At 31.7% G+C, this 22,467-nt stretch overlaps 1 protein-coding gene and 1 non-coding gene across 8 annotated transcripts in view; one reads left to right on the top strand and one right to left on the bottom strand.

Annotated features, from left to right (window-relative positions):
- The window catches only part of brat (tripartite motif-containing protein brain tumor), a 393,821-nt gene that overhangs the window by 197,140 nt on the left and 174,214 nt on the right, over positions 1 to 22,467 (top strand). The window lies entirely within an intron of this gene.
- TRNAE-CUC (transfer RNA glutamic acid (anticodon CUC)) lies at positions 6,395 to 6,466 on the bottom strand. Its single transcript has one exon. It is a non-coding gene; the product is annotated as a tRNA-Glu (tRNA).

Here is a 22,467-nt window from a genome sequence, read left to right as displayed (position 1 = left end):
TAGGGTGTGCTTCAATTTGTGTTCTTGGGATTTTATGCCTTAATATTTTTAATCTTGAGTGTGCACTTTAAGGACTGATTTTCTGGTATGACGCTTTATCTTAATGCAAATTATCTTCATTAATATATTTTTAGAAGTAATTCAAAAATCGTATTTAATATTTGTTTGTAAAATAGTTGAGTTGAGTATTATAAAAATCTTAACATACTACATGCAATGAAAATATAAAAAAAGCTTTATGAACAAGAAAACTCAAAAAAGGTTTAACTAATTAAATACATACGATTAAAATTGGCAAAACCATATAAATAGCACAGAATATATAGTAACATTTCAATCAATGCCGTTAAACAATCATATGCCAGTAAATATAAAAATAAAATTAAAATCCCAAGTAAAAGAACATGATATGCACCCTCGTCAGAACTCATTAAGTTGGCTCGTCGCTTCATTTTATAAGTTAAGTGAAAAAAATTAACAGAAATCCTGCGGAACGAGAATTATATAGGTACCGCACTTGGCTGTTCGCACTTTGAGTGAATAACTGCTTTTAGAAATAGGAATTGAGTACACTTAACTCTACTAGGTCACATATACTTGTTTAATTTATTTATTATAGTTATTTTCATCATCTCTAATCCATTTTGCTAAATGCATGTTGAGACTATACTTAAATTTTGTCGATTTTTTTGGTTCTACGACACCTATAAATAGAAAAAATATGCTACGAACATTGAGGTATTATTATAGAGAGGACACCGCGAACAAAATCTGTGTGACAAGCGCGGCGGCGCGGGGTGGCTAGTGAGTCACTACACTTTGTAGATATTCTGCCTCTTATTACGTAAAAATTAAAACCAATCAATGTAACAAATAAATATTGTTTATCTTATTAAAAAATATGAATAAACTTATCAATTTAAACCAATCAATGTAACAAAAAAATAGTTTGAGACGATTAACTAACTAGTGTTACAAATGTAGCGATCGCCTCTAGTACGTAGTACATAGTAACTCAATGGCTACGATTTGTGAAATTACGTCGATTTTGGAAACATCAGTCAAGAATTATAATTTGTTAATCGTATTTTTAAGGAATCACGTGTAACTACGGAAAATAGTATAAAAGTTAAGTTCCAATTTTTTTTAATTTATTTCCCCAGTATACACCGGATCACACAGATGACAGAAGAGCCTTATCCAGCGAAAATAATAATATATTAAAAATACAGTCTACTTCTATAGATAAATAAAAACAGTATTCCACTAAACAACGTGCCAAAGCTGACACATAGCCCCTTGAAAGTTTTCGAATAAAATTGCTTTTTCAGGTTTCTTAAACTTTTGTATTCGGGCTTCTAAGTCCCTGAATTCGGGATGTGAATCCACTAAACGGTTCGCTTGTTTAATGTTAGTTGTTTTTGGCTTATGGATGGTATAGTTGAAGTTAGATGTTTCAATGCAAATACAAGGTACACAGTCTATCTTAATGTAAGTAGGTACTATATTTTTTTCTATTCTTTAAAAAATTATATTTATAAAGCATTACAATGCACTAAAACGAAACATATCAAATTCAAGTAGGTACTATATTACTCGAGTGAAATATATTTTATTTTTACATACTACTTACTACGCAGTTTGAATGATTGTATAAAATACTCTAGTATTTTATACACTGATATCACATATCTCTTATTTTCACTGTAACTAGAATTTAAATTTATCATGGTACATTTACAGAGAGCAAAAGGAGAAAATAAAAAGTAAATCACAGAAGCATAAATACTAATAAAACGTCTTATTAATAGGTTTGCAAAACTCGATACAAGCTGTCCAATTTATTTATCCATCTTATAAATCAGAATAATTTTACATCATCATTATCCAACATGAAATTCAATTTTAATAGCCAACAATACGCTGTCTAAAGTTCACAAACAAGCGTTTACGTACAAAGCTAAGTCAATCTCGTTGGAGCAGTTTGCCGCACATTAGAATATGTTCAGCCATTTTGCATTGTATCTGGTTTCATCAAGAGAAAATAGGTAAAGGATTGAGACCCTTTGAGAATACGTGTGGTACAAAGCTAGAGCGAAAGCGGGTTAGAATATTATATTATTCGTAATATACTACTAATATTATAAACGCGAAAGTGTAAGAATGAATGTCTGTATGTTTGTTAGTTTTTGAAGTTAAACAAATGATCGATCTTTACGAAATTTGGTTCAGAGATAGATTACCGTACGGATAAGCAAATAGAGTTATTACCGGGTAACATGCTATTGCAATATATGCAACTATAAAGAGAGCTTTTTGTAAATAACGTTTTAGATAATCTGATTTCCATAAAATAATATTTTGTATTTTATTAAACTTCATTGCACATACATTACACATAAAAGAACAGGATCAAAACGATACAAGAAAGATGTAGCACGATTAGTGGCCTTACTATGCAGCGATTAACGCTGAAATAAAGAGGTAAAATAATGTTTAATATTCACTACCTATTATAATATAATAGTAAATTAAATCTATTTACCGCTAACCGCTTATCTCTTACACCAACGGTAATCTTGCAATCTCTTACTGCGGGCGGCTTATAGGATAATACAAGGGTTATACTTTTCAAATTTAACTACGCTGTATCCAAGACTGCTTCGAAATGATATGAATCCCTTGAGATTTCAATATAGGATTTTCAAATGTATGCATTGTGCGTTATTGCAAGTGAAGTTTATAAAGCTGTTTTGAAAGAAAAGCTTTCAAGTGATAAATCTTGAAGAATAATTATTAAACAGCTAGCTGTGCTCCGCGGTTTTACCCGCAGTGCTCCACTCCTGTTACCCTGTAGGTTTTAGGCCTTAGCGTGGTGATATATAGCCTATAGCTGTGCCTTCCTCGATAAATGGGCTATCTAACACCGAAAGAATTTTTTAAGTCAGACCAGCAGTTACTGAGATTAGCGCGTTCAAACAAACAAACAAACTCTTCAGCTTTATAATATAAGTATAATAGGATTAGAGCCATATCAACTTAAATGAATTTGAAATCCATACTTAATATTATAAATGCGAAAGTAACTCTGTCTGTCTGTCTGTTACTCAATCACGCCTAAACTACTGAACCAATTTGCATGAAATTTGGTATGGAGATATTTTGATACCCGAGAAAGGACATAGGATAGGTTTTATCCCGGAAATCCTACGGGAACGGGTTTTTCTTTGAAAACGCGGGCGAAGCCGCGGGCGGAAAGCTAGTAGTATTATAAGATTAAACTCATATCAACTAAAATTAATTTGAAATTGGTAACAGATCCTCTTAAACGCAATTAAATAAATCCACTTATTTAAAATAACATCTAACTGTTTAATACGCATAAAAATAATTATATTTCACTCTTACGTGATATTTCCCTTAATTAACGTGAAACAGTATAACAGGGAATTAATAATTTAATTAAAACAAGTATATTCTCATTACGGGATTACAATAATTTGATTTCGATCATTTAATGCTGAAATTACATCGTTCTGTCAATTATGATTCTATACAGCTAATCTCATTAATGCTAGAAATGTATAGAAATGTTTGATAGGCAATATTCAGTGTCCTACTTCATCATCATCACTACATAGTATAAAACAAAGTCGCTTTCCCTGTCCCTATGTCCCTATGTCCCTTTGTACGCTTAAATCTTTTAAACTACGCAACGGATTTTGATGCGGTTTTTTTAATAGATAGAGTGTTTCAAGAGGAAGGTTTATATGTATAATAACATCCATTAAATAGTGGAGAAGTACTGTTATTTTTGAGGTTTCTAATGTGATGTCGTAAAAAATTACATTTTTTCCGCTTACATTGCAAACGCAGGCTGAACCCTACGAGTTTTATCAAAATAATGTACTAAGTATTATACACATTGAAAAGGTCTACAGAAAAGTCCGCGATGGTATATGTCTATCTCTTATGGATAACCCACAATAACTTTTTTTTGTCATTTACTTTTTACGACAAATAATGGCTAATTTTCGATGCGATTTTAACTAATACAGCATTAATCCTTAACCAATTAAATACCTTCAATAAATTGTTCATTTAATATAGATCAATATGGGCCTTTACACCGTATGATTTAAGTGAATATTTTCGAAGATATTACAGATTTAAAAATTACGGGACGTAGCATTTGCGGCGGTACCGGCCGGCCGCCCGGCTATATATTTTATACCCGTGCGAAGACGGAGCGGGCCGCTATGTTTTTATATACAACGTTCACAGTTTTCCTGTAGTTTATTTAGTATCAGCATTGCACCCGTGCGAAGCCGGGGCGGGTCGCTAGTAATATTATAAATGCGAAAATTTGTGAAGATGTGTATGTGTATGTTTGTTACTCTTTCACGCAAATACTACTGGACCGATTACAATGAAGTTTATATATAGAGGGTATCTTGGTTTAACACATAGGATAGGTTTTATACCGGAAATCTCACAGGAACGGGAACTATGTGGGTTTTTCTTCGAAAACGCGGGCGAAAAGCTAGTTATCTATAAATATTTATGTTTATGAACATAGTTATAGAGGCGTGATGTAAAAATGTTGCGATCTCTCTATAGTCTTATGTATAAGATTATGCGATAAGGGAGTCTAGTTGAATTGATAATTGTATATAAATTAATTCTTAGTAGGGATATTCGATGTTAATTAAAATAAGAACTGTAGCACAGATTAGTGAATAGTTACTTCGTAAACTGTAGTAACTGAGAAAATACGTCATTATCTTGAGAATGTTAGTTAATTCATTTATTTCGTAAACTTCGAATATTAATACAATTTTAACTACAATAATTTTATCAACAAAGCATAGGTTTATACAGATGTAAGAACCCAATTAAAATCAGAACACACAATTTAAACCAAACCTAAAAATATTAAATTCACACCACCATAACTTAATTTATATCTAATCAAGCTCTCAATTGTGTCCGAAACGGAAATTCAAATAAACGAAGGACGAAATTGAAACCAGTCACAAATAAATTACAAGAAGAACGTGCAATAAAACCCTCTCGTTATCTCTTAAAAAACAAAGCGACGACAGGCTATGAAATTAAAAAATAGCGATACTCTTTGCATGAATACCTCTTCATATTCGCGCGCTTTTTTATCTGTATTCTGTGCTCGGGAAAATTGGCGGGAGTTTTTACTTTTTTTTATTACATCTTGTTTGTAATGTTGCTAACTGTCACGATATTACTCTTCCCGTGGGTTCTGATAAATGTGTTAATTGAAATAAGAATGTAGTTTTTATTACGTGTTTGTTTTTAATTATAGCGTTTGTATTGTCCAAATAAGGTGGTAAAAATATGTCCAAAATGAAGAATTGTGTTTGTATGTTTTTTAAACTCATAGCGATGATATTTTTATTAAATAACGGATAAATATCGTCATGTTTAAAATAATAGTAGGTTTCCAAAAATTTAGTATGCATTTTAACAAAAAGATGCATCGTACACATGCAATATTGATCAGAAGTGGTCGCTCTATTTAGAAAATGATAATTATGTGGCTTTCTGATAATCTGTTGTTAATTATAATCTTATGTTTATTGTATAATGTATTGTATGTTTTAATATAAAAGTGGGAGATTCATATAGCACAAAAGATAGGTAAAGCCAGAGCAAAATACTTGTATTGACTCATTGAGATAATATTACTACGTATGGAGGAGACACCACGAACAAAATCTGTGCGCCATTTTTTTGCTCTAACTAAGTTTTAAAAATTATTATCTAGTTAGGTACTTAACGATGAAAGTTATTCCTTTGCACTTTTCCGTAGATATTATTTGTATTATTTGTGCAATATCGTAACACACACGAAGGCATGTTTGATGCGTTTCACTTTAAAACCATTAAAAAATACCGCTCAACATACGTCACATGACGTTTGACGTATGTTGAGTGGAACATAAGTGATGTAGGCGGTGTCGTCTCCATATTAATATTATCTCAATGTATTGACTTCAGATATTATCATTAAACCCAGTTAGTTTTATTTAACCAGTACGAAATGAAATAAATAATATTAAAGTTATTCGGTAGTCGGAAAAATGTATTTGGTTGTATGAACACAAATTCATTTGAGAAACAAGTCCATTTTTATTTTGTCGTCATCGTTGTTTTTTATTTTGTTCAAAAAACTTTAATTATTATTTATTAATCAAAGGCTACATACAAAATTATAGTTAAAACTCAAAGTTTATATCGCGTAAAAGACATTAATTTAAAATAAAAAAAATGTTTATACGTGTATTATGTAAATAATAAAAATAATATTATCTTTCCTCGAGTATTCGAATACAAAAATTACTAAAAACAAAAAGGAGAATTCCGATACCGGGAATCGAACCCGAGCCTCCTGGGTGAGAGCCAGGTATCCTAGCCACTAGACCATATCGGAGTTGTGAGAAGTGTCGAAATTATGGAACTTAACGTAAATACATTTATTTATTACAGATTTAATATTTTTTATAAATTTTTTTTTTAGTTATTACTGAAATAATTTAATAACTAAGGTGATTTTGATTAATTTGATCTGATATTTAAAATATAACTAAAAATGACTAATTTATGCAAAATGTAAATACTTAAATAATGTATATAGATGTTAAAAATAAAGATTTATTTATTATTATTTATTACAAATTCAAAAAAAATATGCGTATTACCTTTATCATTAAGAATTCGATTGTAAAACTGTGACGTACTTACTACTTATGCAAAAAATTGATTTCGCTTATACCTACCTTTGCGTTATGAACTTGTTATGAAGAAATAGATGATTAATTTTAACGAAAATATTTATCTTTTAGTAAAACATCTCGTCAGATGGATGTGATCGATTTTATGTAAACGTCAGGTCGACTTTGACCTTGAATGAAGTTCAATCAATTTTTTAACAGCGTGGGACTTATATGGATAAGCCTTGAATATTTTGAACTATTTTTATCTTCGTAATATTTTTTTAGTGTCAATATTTAACTTAAATAAACAGGATTCATAATTGAAAAAAATATATTTTTAGCCATTATAAATGTAACAGTTTTAATTTTTCTCGTATGTGTTTTGAATTTGCCAGTTCTTCTCCAGGAACCAATTGATTAACATTTGACTGAACCTGTTGTGTCGTAATTAATTATCACTATATATGTATAATAATTGAACCTCATTATTTTGCAGAAAAGGTGTAAAGAAATTAACAAAGATAGCATTTCTTTTTCCTCTTATCTAAAAATTTACACTATGTATTTTGCTGACAAATATGAAATAGTACTTCAATTTTTCACACAGAAAAAAAAACTACTTAATAGTACTTACCAACGCATAAAACATATGTTCTGACATGTATCTAATTGAAAAAACAACAATCAGCTGTTAGCCGTATCTACACAATTTCTTCGTATAATTACAAAGACCCCTCGTCATTAATACGATGGGCAGCGGTGCGGGACCCCATCCTGTGACGGTTCGTGCCCACGGAACCCCAATTTCATAGCCATTTGTCATTTAAATTTCTACATTAGATATGCTTAGTCGTGCGTTTATGTTTAAGGGTAGTAAGTTTAAGATGACGTACAAAAATATCTCCTGTAAAGTAAATGTGTAGAAATTGTAAAATATATGTCTTTCTTATATATAAAAATGAATCGCAAAATGTGTTGGTAAGCGCATAACTCGAGAACAGCTGAACCGATTTCGATAATTCTTTTTTTATTATATTCCTTGAAGTACGAGGATGGTTCTTATGTAGAGAAAACGTAAACATGTACCACGGGCGAAGCCGGGGCGGACCGCTAGTTTATCATATACTAGCTTTCCGCCTGCGGCTTCGCCCGCGTTTTAAAAAAAAACCCGCATAGTTCCCGTTCCCGTGGGATTTCCGGGATAAAACCTAGCCTATGTCACTCAGAAATGATGTAGCTTTCCAACAGTGAAAGAATTTTTCAAATCTGCCAAGTAGTTTCGGAGCCTATTCAATTCATACAAACAAACAAACAAAAAATCAAACCTTTCCTCTTTATAATATTTGTATAGATGTATTAAATTGTATATCCCGATACATTCTATAGGGAACTATCCCTATCTTGAAGTTTTTAAAATGTTTATTCTATAGGGATTCAGGGATAGGGATTCTCCTGGAGTTTCTAAATGTTTAATATGGACATGAAAAGAACGGATTGTAATATAGTCTAATACATATTCATATTTGCAATATGATTTCAAACAGATAAACGTATACATATGATATACATTATTAATTAATGTCTTTATATAATATTTAAACATGAATATCAAATAATCTTTGTGGACTCTTTATTGATTCGTAAAATACTGTAACATTTTATTTCCACAAAACTAATAACATAGATAAGTAGAGATAAACTACGATAACATGGCGCGCCCCTCCAAATTACTGTTTCAATGTGTGTAGTGAAATACAAATATTTAAATATTATATTATTATTATTTATAATAATATAATAATTAAATTATTAACTTTTATTATTATATTATATTATTATATTATTTATTATGAATTTCACAAATACTTTCAAACGTTTTGAATTTTGGAGGGGCGCGCCATGTTATCGTAGTTTATCTCTACCTATATATTCAAAAAATGTGCGTATCCATACTAATCTTATTGCTTATTATAAATGACTATGTAAATAATAAAATCGTTCTACAAATTAGGATGATATCTAATTTAAACGGATAAAATCTTGGAAAATCATATTATTTCAATGAAAACATAACTTGAAAGGAATGAATTAATAATTAATATGTGATTTAAATTTGTATAAAAAAAGCGGGAATAAGTTAACTTATTGTACATAAAAAATGCAGAAAAGATACTTCGTCCCTGTTTAAAGGGATGAAACTCTCTTTATAAGTTGATTTTTTCGTTTCCTGCCCATCCAAGTACTTAATCGATTTGAACGGTTTACGCTTTCAAGTTTTTCCAATATATAAAGTTATAATCTTTGACGACATCGACTTATTTTATTTCGTCTTCGTCTTTATGAAAATCAATTTGTGTGTAATTTTTCTACATATTAAATAATTTGATAAGATAAATTTGTAAGATTTCATGACTGCATTTGAAAGTTCAAAGACGGTTTCGACGCTTCAAGACGGTTCAAATCGAGCCTATATTATTTTTTTGAAGAGAAACTTCTATAGGCGCTTTGAGAGTTTTCCAGGTCTCGTCATGGCAATGCTGTCACGTCATGGAGTAAGGCGACGATTTTGGCATCTTTGAATGTTGTCAAAGAAGTGTCACTTCTGGCTCGTGTGCTCGGCACACACGCTCTTAAAAAAACATTCACATTTACTTGAATAAGAATGGACAATCAACTCATATAAACATTGATTTAAACATACATAATTGTTATGTATATGACTAAATAATAACTCAATACATACTTTAATACAATGATGAGTAATAAACTGTATGTGTAACTATAAATATTAAATAGATACCTCTTCTACATTAAAAAGCCATTTTAAAAGAATATTATGTGGCACAAATAGCAATAGTAGGAAAATCGTCCATTCATTTTATTCAAACTAGAGTAACGCACTTGTAGTATGGGCGACAGTCGCATACGAAATTATTTGGATGAAATGTACACAATGCTTGTAGTCCAGGAGCTGGTTGTACTTATTTGTTAATCTGTTTTTTAATTTTTACTTTGGAAATTTATGATAATTTATAAATATTAAATAGGAGAACTAAAATTTTGTTATCTATAGATAATAAAATCATTCAATCATTTTTATTATCATGTGATAAGAAACAAGAAAATTTTACTGTTGAGATAGTAAAGGAGTCCCTTCTTTTATTACTATTACAAATGAATATGTATCAGTACTGAGATCGTCTATACTAAAATTAGGTATGCTCGCTGGAAATAGGCCACCAATATACATAAAGCGTGAAATTGAAAAAACTAAGGTTAAATAAGAACGAAACAAAACACCCAAACAATCACGTTTTCACAAGTAATTATAACATCATAGCATTTATACTTTACCAGATTTCATCCCATAGCTAGAGCTTCGCCCGCGTGCTCTAATACTTAACAAAATATATTATATAACTTAACAAATTAAATAACCTTCCTAGACAACCGTGCTATCCATTAGTGAAAACAGAATGAGAATTGATGCACTAGTTTTCGAGTTTATTGTAAACAGACAGACAGACGCAACGGACGACTTTTTTTAATATAATATGTAGTGAAGTGATACATCAGATAGAACCGAAGAAAAACGCTTGATTCGGGAGAAATGTTCTAGTTAAATTAAATTATTCTACATAATTAAAAAACATCCAGCTCTTGCAGTACAACTTCATAGCTCGCTGCATTTGCGCCGATGTGAACACGCGGCCGTCCGGAACGCGCCCAAGCCTGACGTCAGTTTTGTTTTTGAATTTCGAACGATCCAAATTCGGATCTTTTTACTTTTTTTTCAATTTTTTTTACGGATGTTTGCGTTGGATACGTGACGTGTACATTTTCACTTTTTCAGTAGCAGAGAATTTTGAGTTTTTTTTTTTCTTTATTCTGTATATATTCTGTGTCCAAAGGGATTGTAATTTGTAGGATTCTTTGTTTTGTTTAATTTCATGTTAATTAGATATTGAAGATTGAAAAAAATTGAGCTTAAAATATAATAAATGAAAAGGCTTCTGAAATACAAATTGAAATATCGTTCTCATTACTTATGATAACATTTTACATGCAAACAAAGTAAGAGAAATAAAATTGTTGAATCGCTAAAGTATTGCTTCTATTTCTTGTTTTCTTGATCAATTACTAAAGACTTCATCATGAAATCACTATATTATGCATTTTAAACAGAAAATATAAATCTTCGTGAGTAAATTGAGAACTTACGTATGGAATATAAATAATATCTATTAACTTATTTTTTTTTGAAGTGAAAACTTCTTTAGCGGCGTTGGGTATAAAATCTTAAACTCGCGTCAGGACACGTTACCTGATCGAAAAAGCGTAAGACGGATACCATTCCAAAATATCAAACATGCTCAACGTTAATAATTAAGTTTTCACTATTGCCGGCACTCCCCCAGTGCAACCCGTCTTTTTTTTCAATAAAAGTAAAGATCATTAAAACTGCTGGGTGTATATCATATTGTAGGATTAAAGTGATTTTACTTGTTTAAATTGCGTTTTATTTTCGCAATAACGCTTTCGTTATACAAAAATCGATTTGGCTTTATATGCTACATATAAATTAATGATTAAAAAAAACGCGATTTAAATCCGTTAAAATGATTTTATATCAAATAGGAAACTCATTGAAGAACAAAGAAAGTTTTTGTATAACGCTCGGTGGGCGGTAATACAATTTTTATGTGGACAATGCGTCATTGTTTACTTGAACGTTGAAATGGCGGTAGTGATGTGCTTTATCGATAGAACGTGTTTAATAAATCGTTTATCGATTCAATTAATGGTTTAGGTGCATCGCTTAATTAAGTTTGATGGTTTATATTGAATCTGTAGTTTAATCTAGTTAGTGATTTAGTGTATGAAATTGAGGATATATTAAAGGTACGTTTATGCGTAAATTGAATCAATATAAAATGATAGATAGAGATAGATATAAATGCCTAATAAATATCATTCTTACTTCTTAGTATTAGGTTTAGTGGGGATAAAATGACTGTTAGTTTTAATTATTAAGTTCATAATGATAAGTTCAAATACGATAAAACTTGCACGTTAATTTTCTTTAAGCGCAACAAAGATGATTGTTATTACATTTGCCTATATATGTATATGTATATTTAATATATGAGACATGCCAATCATATATTTATCAACTTTGGATATGCAAATTGACTTAGACATATACAAACATGTACCTCAAAATAGACAAAAATATAAAAACATCGATAACTCAATCACATCACTAGCTATCACTTAACGGTGAAGCAAACACTGCTCGACAGATGTTCAATGTATAGATTATACTATATAATATACAAAACAAGGGACACTTGGGAATTCAATATGACGCATGGAGTGGATGATTCTATTACTTATGTAATAGTGTTGTATCTATGAAATTGTGGGCATTATATCGATTGTATGTAATTAAAAAAATATATTTTTTAATTCAGAAATGGCTCATGGGATATTTTTATACATACAAAAATATGAATGTTTATATAGAATTAAATAAGAAATTAAAAATATGTACTGATGAATATTACATTAAAATGAATTTCATTAGATATATTCAAAATATTACGCTCTAATCTTAATCTTAATACTATTATAAAGGCGAAAGTTTGTAAGGATGTATAGATGTATGGATGTATGGATGTATGGATGTTTGTTACTCTTTCACGTAAAAACTACTGAACCGATTACAATGAAATTTAGCACACATATAGAGGGTAACTTGGATTAACACATAGGATAGGTTTTATCCCGGAAATCCCACGAGAACGGGAACTATGCGAGTTTTCCTTTGAAAACGCGGGCGAAGCCGCGGGCGGAAATCTAGTACATACATAAAGAGGAGCAAAATTAATAATTTCTGTATTAATATTCTGTATTAATATAAATTTCTGTATAAATTTAATAACCAACTACTAACAAAATAATCTTGTAAGTAATTCTGAATCTAACAATACTCGGTTAATTTAAAAGTTTTATAAAAGCTTCTCTAAAATAAGTCTTAATTTTGTTATTTACAAGTTATTATTGAAAAGTTTTAATGAAAGGCAACTCTATGTATGAAATAATAACATCAGTTATTATTCTCAATGTGTATAGTATAAAATCATAACAGTTGCATTAAGTTTAAATTAATATCTCATAAATAGGATTAACATTAATTTTCAATTATTTTATTTTTCGATCGATTTCTAATCTGCAATACAAAAACAATATTCGATTGGTTATTAACAGATTTTTTTCAGATCAATGATTGCTAAGGCAATGTATTGATGCAATTTTTAAATGAACTGATATATCATCAACCGTCAAGGAGCAATCAAATTGATGAACTTCTATACAGTTTTTAAGTATTCGACAATAATTTGTATTCAAATGCACTACCATATTATCATTCTTCTTTTACTTAAAACGTCTAACTCACACCCGAGTTCACTCAACTCGTTCGTCATCAGACAATCCAAATAATCCCATGAAAATGTGCAATATCCCACGAAAAGTTCGTTAATAACGAAAGCTGCAATTTACCAACACATTTCCATTTCAAATGAGGGTATATAATTGGAGGAACGCGACGTGATGAAATAGTTCCGTTTTGAACGTCCCCGGGTATAACCGGATTTCGGTTTTCGTTTATTATTGTTTGGTTTCAGCGGTTTTGGTGGAATGTTTTCGTTTTTAGATACTTGAAGGTTCAAGAAGTTTCTAGAACACCAAGGTTGTGAGCTAAGAAGAGAAAGGTCTATATTATATACACATTTTGAACGTTTTGGTGGAATGTTTTCGTTTTTAGATACAATTGGAAGGTTCGAGAAGTTTCTAGAAGGTTCTAGAACAAAAAGATTTTGAGCTAAGAAGAAACAGGTCTTTAGACCGTTCCGGATTTCGGTTTACGTTGATTATTGTTTGGTTTCAGCGGTTTTGTGGAATGTTTTCGTTTTTAGATACTTGGAAGGTTCGAGAAGTTTCTAGAAGGTTCTAGAACACAATGATTTTGAGCTAAGAAGAACACAAAGGTGACAACGACGACGGTGATAACTCGCGGCTTCACTCGAGTATAAATATCTATCTCTGTACCATATTTCATGCAGATTTGTTCAGCTGTTTTGAAAGAATAACAAACATATAAACATATAATACCTACATATAATTATGAAAACACGTTTCTAATGATTGTTTCGTTTAAATTCGATAGATATTATCCCTAACAGACCACTTTAATTTAAAAAGGATCTTAAATATTTTCATTTCTATAGTTTTTTCCTATTCCAAGTGCCCAATTTATTAAAATTAACATAGCTACATTACGAAGCGCGTCTAAAGCGCGGTTATAACAAATTAGTTCATTACCAAAATATTTGTTAAGATTCATTGCGTGTTCGAGTATCCTCGGAATGTAGTAATATATTATTTTATAAAAAAGAGAAGAAAAATTAATAGTCTAAGAGCTGACTCATGACTCGATATCATATTTTCTGTAAGAGCTAATGAATATCTTGTCTGTGCAAACCATTTTCCGCTTCAGTATTTGCTTTTTGATAGATATTTAATTAATTACATTCTAAATGTTCGTAAAATAAAACATGGCGAATAAATGTAGGTTTAAATTTCAGTTAGTAAGTTAAATATTTAAGTAAAATTTAGATTAACATCTAATTTAGGAAATTGGTTACAAATTAAACTGAAGCGGACTCTAAGCTAATAAACGGTGTTTATCTAAAAATGTACAGAACTTGGCAAAATAAAAATTGCCAAAAATTATTCATTGACATCGGTTCTCTTAAACAAAACTAATAGAAAAATCATGAAGACATAAAGATAGACTCGTCTTTCATATTAAAATTAATACATAAATATCATAAGTACAACAATTTATTTTAAAAAATGTAGCAAAAAGAGACATAAATTCTCACCAGCTCTTAGACTATTAGCTATGGTCCCGATTATGTTAATACGGGATCGGTATGCAAGGTCACCAGTTCGATGCCTGCTTGATACGAGAATGCTTTTTTGTTTTCCCCTGACTCACTATATTTATACGATTATTAGTAATGGACTATTAAAATAGCTGCCTCGAAATAGTTTTACAAATCATGTTATTTTGTATTGAAAAACATCTTGTATAAGAAAAGATGACATATTTATTCACAGATATACTCAAACTCAAACATTTATTTATTCAATTAGACTTTTGAAATGTCATTAGATATTTTTAACATTTACCACCGATTCCGAAAGCAGTGTCTACGGAGAAGAACCAGCAAGAAACTCCATAGTTGCTCTTTTAAATCATGTCAGTTTTACAATTTAATTTTACAAAATACATATGTAACATCATATATACCAAGAGTAACAAATAATATAATAATATTCTTACTTCCACTAAAACTATCTATTCTAGACAAATTTTTAACGTATGAGAAATTTTATTTTAAAAATATTAAGTATTAAAAATATCTGTATTTAATTATATAATTAAAAATATACCAATTAGGAGAAACTGTGAAGAATTAGCCGTATTAGCTAGCTATAGAAGTGTAGATACCATTAAAAAAAAGTACTAATGTTTTGCTCATAGGCTATCGAATAATAAAAAAAAATAGCCAAGATAATTAATCTAAAAATAAACATGTTAATTATTCACAACAAAATTGTGATACAATATCTAATGTTAGTAATCTTTATCGGTCATTAACTCTGTAGATAAGAGCAGTAATTACAAACATAATACTCGTATTTTGATGTACATTACTTCATAGTTAAGAATATTGTAATAATAAATCGTTTTAGTTGTTATGTAGCGTGCAATGTATGTATGTTGATTTTTTTCGTACCATGAATGACTATTTGTTAGATGTTTATTAGGATGCTGAACATTATGATTCATTATTTTTCGTTTTAGTCTTATATACTTTAATTAATATTCATAAAATTAATCTATTTTCTCTACTAAAACTATCCTTTTCAATACAAGAATCTCTTACATTTAACAAACAAGGAAATAACCACTTTCCCAGGCCAAACAAAGTGCATACAATATATTTTTTCAAATGATTGAACTGCATAATTATTAATTACCTATTAAAAAGTACCTTCATATAATAAAACCTTCGATCAACAAAACAAAGAACATTCAAATTTGCAATCCCACCCCACCGTTCGAATTCGAATTGCACAACTCTGTCACCCTGCGTTGCCTATACATATAGACTTATCCCCAGTCTGGCCGTCTAGCCGTCTGGAATAACCCCTAGCTCAACTATCCACCCTTATTACCATGCGATAAAGCCTATTTCCTTCCCACAAGTGTTAGCACTACAACACTTTGTGTTACATAGACTTCTAACCCCATTCAATTATGGGTCCTATATCCTGGAGATAGAGCTAACTTTTCTACGTGCACACGACAAAGGGAGTGTTGCTAAGCAACATATATAGGTATATTGAGTCATCAGCGCGTTAGGAAATTTTGGGATTTCAGTAAAAGGGTAGCAAGGAGACAATTCGATTTTAACGTCGTATGAACCTAAAAGCTTCTTTAATGGGAAGTGGGTACATAATAAGGATATTTAAGGCGTTGTAAAAACACGTCACATGGGAGAGCAATGATAATACATTTAAAGGGTATGTTAATAAAGTCATAAAGTACCGTATTCATGCCGATTGTTTCATCTTCATAAATTAAACTGGCACATTTGTTATTTGTTTTACGCTGAGACGCTGACTATTATATGCATTCTTTTTAATAATTTCATGATACATCGTGCAATCAATTTACTATTTTAATTTCTGTAGTTTAATTTAAACGATATTTGTTGTTTTATCTTCATTTTCAATTTTCAGTAAATTTAAGTTGACTACAATAGCTGTGTTTTACCTGAAAATAAAACACATATTAAATACTTACCTATATTTGAAGCTTACTTATTGAGAAGGTACCTAGCTTTTTCCGCCTATTTTCCCTCTCTTTCTCGTTGTATATATGCTATCTCTCTCGCACACGGCACACCTCCCACCAGGTGGCGCGGCCGGCGCACGATAATGTGCAGGCGCTTGATCTTCTTCATTGAGTCGAAATCCTCAACAGGTGGACGTTAAGTGTAAGCTTCAAATATAGGTAAGTATTTAATATGTGTTTTATTTTCAGGTAAAACACAGCTATTAAACACTTGACCGTAATTTGAAGCTTACTTATTGAGACCTGTTTGTTACCCACCTGGTGTACAATATATGGACGCCAATGTGAATTTGAATAGGTACATAAGTAATTACTTATTTCTTTATTTGAAAGAGTAAGGTGTGCAGATAGTATACCAATAAATCACACAAATTTTTATATTATTTATATTAACAATCCCAGATGAAAAGTTAATCAAATAAGAACCAAAAAGTTAATCATAATGATTAAAAGTATTAGAACTTATGAGATTGGTTCAAGCGTACCTTAGTTAACCTTTTGGGCTTGAAAAGTTAAAGTTACTACAATTTTCACTATCTTTAGCGTAAATCTGCGAAAGCGCCAGTAACGACTTTCAATTACGCATTTAGATGTTACTTACAAAATGAAGCAACAGCTGATCCCGACGAGGCAAAAATACCTCAAACTCAAACCTTTATTTATTCAATTAGAACTCTGTAGAAGCACAATTGAATCATCTTAACATAGAATTACCACCTGTCTCAACTCACACAGTTTTAACCCAACCTGCTACAAGCGGACAAGAAGAGAACTTGGTCCTTACTTTTGGGGTCAGAAATAAATTTAAAAGGTCACCCCTTGAATAAGGCAATAAAATATCAAAACAGGTAAACGGTTTTAATTATAATACAGATTTTTAACATCCAACCAAACCGTGCGGTATCTATTAATGTTTAGAGCCAACGCCACCAATCATAATCTAAACATGGCTAGTACTTTCAGTACAATGCATGAATTATTTATTTAAAACTGATAGGTCATAAACTCTGTACTGGAAACAAATATACTGAACTTAAGAGACTAAAATGATAAGGAGCTTATCTGTGTCCCAAAACTGCAATTACTACAGCCAAGTACGTTACTTTTAATCAATTCGGTTTTAAGATATAATTATGATTTACATCAGAACTTATATACCGAAAGCCTCGGGACTACATAACGTGACTTATCTTCTTATTCTTATACTTATATAAAAATGAATCGCAAAATGTGTTGGTAAGCGCATAACTCGAGAACGGCTGAACCGATTTCGATAATTCTTTTTATATTCCTTGAAGTACGAGGATGGTTTTTATGTAGAGAAAACGTAAGTACCACGAGCGAAGCCGGGGCGGACCGCTAGTTTATAATAATAGTGTTTGTGCACAACACTAGGCAGTCAACAGCTATATGAACGTCAGATAGGAAAAGAGCCAAATTTATCCAGTCAGTAACAAAGGATTTTAACTATAGTTACTTTATTCTAATTCAACCAACTGCTACTAGCTACTCCGTATGTCTTTTGGATAGACGGAGGCAAATAGGATTTTTATTCCAACTATATCATTTGATATTTTGAAAATGTACTCCACATTTTCATACCGTCAGAGTCATTTTGCAGATTATAGTGGTGCAGCACTGAACACTGTCTATTAGGTGGCTGATGCTGCTGACCGGGCCTTCAGTTCCGCTTTCCAAAATACCTTCACCCTTCTAGGTGTTACTACTACTGAAATAGCGGTACTCTATCGCGTCGTTCAGGTCTCTAACTGACATAATGGCAAGAGAGATTATAAGCTTAACTATGCATTATTATGTTAAGGAATATGGTGGGTTTTGAATACTATCGTCGTCTGAAAGTATCTCCTTTCGATTAACTGCATTAAGGATGCAGATCTGATCCCATCTTTGTTCCGTAGGAATGCTACGACAGTCTAAACGTTACACTGAACAAAGAAAATTGCCCTGAATATAGTCGGTTGTTCCAACATCCGTAATATGGCTAGCCTAAGGTTAGTTATCCCTTGATTGTGACTGCTACCAATGGAGGCATTGCTCTTGTGTTGTCCACAGTTGTGCGAGTGCAAAAATGAAGAACTGAGCTCGTGGGGAGCTATGTCGAATGAATCTGTGTTAAGATTATGACAGTATAGGACAGTTAGCTGTGGATGCGAAGACAGGACATTACTTTATTCATCCGTAAACACGCGAGGCAGCCACGGACAGCGATATAGCAAGAACTAAACTAGCAAAGTTTAGTTCGCTTACCAGACTTTGTCATGTTTTAAATGCAGTATATCCTCTGAATAGCATTGCATTTATGACTATTGATAAACTTAATTCACCCGTAAACACGAGAAGCAGGCACGGATAGCGATATAGCAAGAACTAAACCAGCAAAGTTTAGTTCGATTACCAGACTTATATTTTAAAAGCCGTATAGCCTGTACATTTCATTTATTGCCCCCCCCCCCCCCTCAAAGCAAAGAAATGAGAAGTCATTTGGCAGAGCTTTCTCGTTAAGGGTAGGGGTTCCAAGTAATATCTAATAATAAGAGGCTTTTGTTTGGAAAGATTGACTTTCCGTTATTTATCCTCTATCCTATGTAACTCAACAGTCAGTATTCTCAGCATTCGTTGAGTACTTAAACGTTTTACGTTAATAGTTGTATATAACTTTATTATACAATATAATAATCCTGGTGGGATGACAAAAAACTTGTCTAACAAACGATTATCCTAATCCCTCAGCGATTTATTGTTTGAGCCCCGAAGAAAAATCTCATGGGTGCAATAATGAGGTCAAATGGGTTGAAAAACGAGTCAAATAAATTGCCTACAAGACCGGGCAACTAAAATAGGCCTATGAGAGGTCAACTATACGTAATCAATCGTCATTTGTTACATTCAATCGCTTTGCGATTAAAAAATCTCTTCCGATGTTTGTATATGAAAATTGGTCGGCTAGTGCCATTTAATTACGATACCAAACATACCGTTGACACAAGGCTTGGTGACAATCCTCGAAACCACCGCCACAAATCATCTGCGAGATGATATTTGATCCGACTCGCCTTCCTTTGTTGTGATTAGGCTTTGCATTGGTAAATACAATTTGTTCAATTCCAATTTCCATAATTGGTAAACCAATGGTGGTTTCCTGATTCCTGAAGCGTAAACTTTTAGGATACGAAGTATCAATTTCATGCGCCCATTATTTGACGTATCTAACCTTTATTGTATTTTATTAGGTCATTTACTATACTGCCCACTGTGAAGTAGATTTCAAAACCTTTTTCTACCTACCTTAGAAGAGTGAAGATCCGATACGGTCATATCCAAAACTTCTTTCGTGGGTCCTCGTTGACAAAAGCAAATATCTATGATCATTTTAATGATCAATCCTTTGTATATTTGCACCAATCGCCATTAAAGCCCCGCGAGGGCTGATATATATTTGCACCATTTCCCCGTGGGGACGGTTGTTATCAAAGCCCCGCGAAGGCTGATATATATTTGCACCATGTCTCCGTGAGGTACTGTTGTAATCAAAGCCCCGCGAGGGCTGATATATATTTGCACCATTTCTCCATGAGGGACGGTTGTAATCAAAGCCCCGCGAGGGCTGATATATATTCGCACCATCTTTTCCGTGAGGGACGATTGTAATCAAAGCCCCGCGAGGGCCGATATATATTTGCACCATTTCCCTGCGAGCGACAGCTGCGCGAGGGATGTTTGTAACTAGAAATAAGTAGGGCCTGCCAAAAAATGCTTAAGAGACACCCTGCGAGGGTGAATTTGACCTGGCTAACCCCTGCGAGGAGTAGTGGCCACATTTATGTATTCTGCTTCGAGCAAGAATACACCTTAGTGCTAATATAAAAATAGCAGTAAATAATCATTTAAATAATATAGCAATTAACAAGGTCCTTTAACTTATTTTCCAATGTTAGCGACATTTAATAAATTCATAATTCAAATCAATTCACTAAATTTTAAAATGAACTTCGATTCATATTTATTTTTGTTCATGCAATCGATGTAACATTTAGTTGCTTTATATCCGTTAACATTCCTTACGAACGCAACCATACCGTCGTAGGACGTTATAATATTTAATTGCACAAAATAATCTCCACTCACCCGCAATTTTTTACTTTTTGTCAAGGTGTACAAGTTTATAATATTATTCTAAAACGTTAGAAGTGAATTGTAAATCCTTTGAAATAAGTGTATCTAAATCTAATTAATTATATTAAGATATCTCGATAATTATTATACGATAACCCTTTCAGCACAAGTTCAGTAAACCAAAGAATTTAATTGTAAAATTTTTGGTACTTACTCGTTTTAACAAAAAAGTTGCATCATTTGAACATAGGAAACGTAATTTTCAATCAAATTAGCCGTGTGTAATATGTCTATTTTCACATAAAAACGGATCAGAATAATACTCATAAAAGGACACGTATAGACTACGGATAGTTTTGAATGTGTGGAACATTCATGGTACGTATCTACTATACATGAGCGAATTCCATCATTATTCAGTTGAGCGGTAACTCCCGTACGATTTATAAAATAATATCACAACGTGTTCTGACATGTCGTGACTTCTTGGAGCTGACTCATCTCGTTCGATAATTTTTAGTAATAAACTATGATAGGAATTCCGAACCGTTCCTAGCGATAACGACAATGTAATAAAGTCGTAGCAATGGATTGTATGCCTGTAAAGCTTTGAGTTGGCTCATATCCATACTAAGTATTAATTGTAATTTTTCCACGAAAAATTCACTTGTACCCTTGTAATAAAAACACATTATTAAAAATGAAATAAAATATTAAAAATATCTATATACAAGAGAGGGTATTTGATATATCATATCAAATAATCACAAAAGTAATATTAACGATTCGAGTAAAGCCGAACGGTAACACCGTTAAAATAGCTTTACTCACAGTATTAAAAATTCAAATATTAATTAGTACATATTGCATAATGAAATATTTCAAAAGAAAAGTTACTATTTCAAGTAAAATGTAACGGTTGTATCGTTAATTTTAAATATCTTTATTCATGCTATTAAGTATTTAAGCATATTGAAAAATAAACTATTGCTGAAGGATTCATTAAAAACCTCAGCATTTTAAATAAAGTCCAACGATTATACCGTTGACTTTAAAGATTTTTACTCATTTTTAAGTAAAATATTATTAGAATAGATGTAAAAATAACTCACTGTACCGATCCGACGGGATACACTTTTTAACACTTTTAGCACTTGCTTTAAGCAATACTTAATACTTAATAGCACCAAGGTTGTAGTCTTGTAGACAACCTTCTCGCGGCGGAAGCTAGACGCCAATGAAGAAGATCAAGCGCCTGCACATTATCGTGCGCCGGCCGCGCCACCTGGTGGGAGGTGTGCCGTGTGCGAGAGAGATAGCATATATACAACGAGAAAGAGAGGGAAAATAGGCGGAAAAAGCTAGGTACCTTCTCAATAAGTAAGCTTCAAATTACGGTCAAGTGTTTAATAAATGATTTTTGCCATAAAGTTTCACCCTCAAAAACAAAAATTGACCCTCATATTTGTCCCATTGACGATTATTCAAAGAGTAATTTCTTTTCTTTACATCATCGTATCTTTTAGTAACCTTTTATCAAATGTACATTATTCTCTCTTCCTCACCCTTACACATTAACTATCTTCCGTC

The sequence above is a fragment of the Colias eurytheme genome, chromosome 26 (assembly GCF_061535395.1).
Source record: "Colias eurytheme isolate Ceu_HAF_F1 chromosome 26, ilColEury1 Martin Lab GWU primary, whole genome shotgun sequence".
Taxonomy (NCBI): Eukaryota; Metazoa; Arthropoda; class Insecta; order Lepidoptera; family Pieridae; genus Colias; species Colias eurytheme.
The sequence above is the reverse complement of the archived record's forward strand: the minus strand, read 5'-3'. Positions and strand labels throughout refer to the sequence as shown.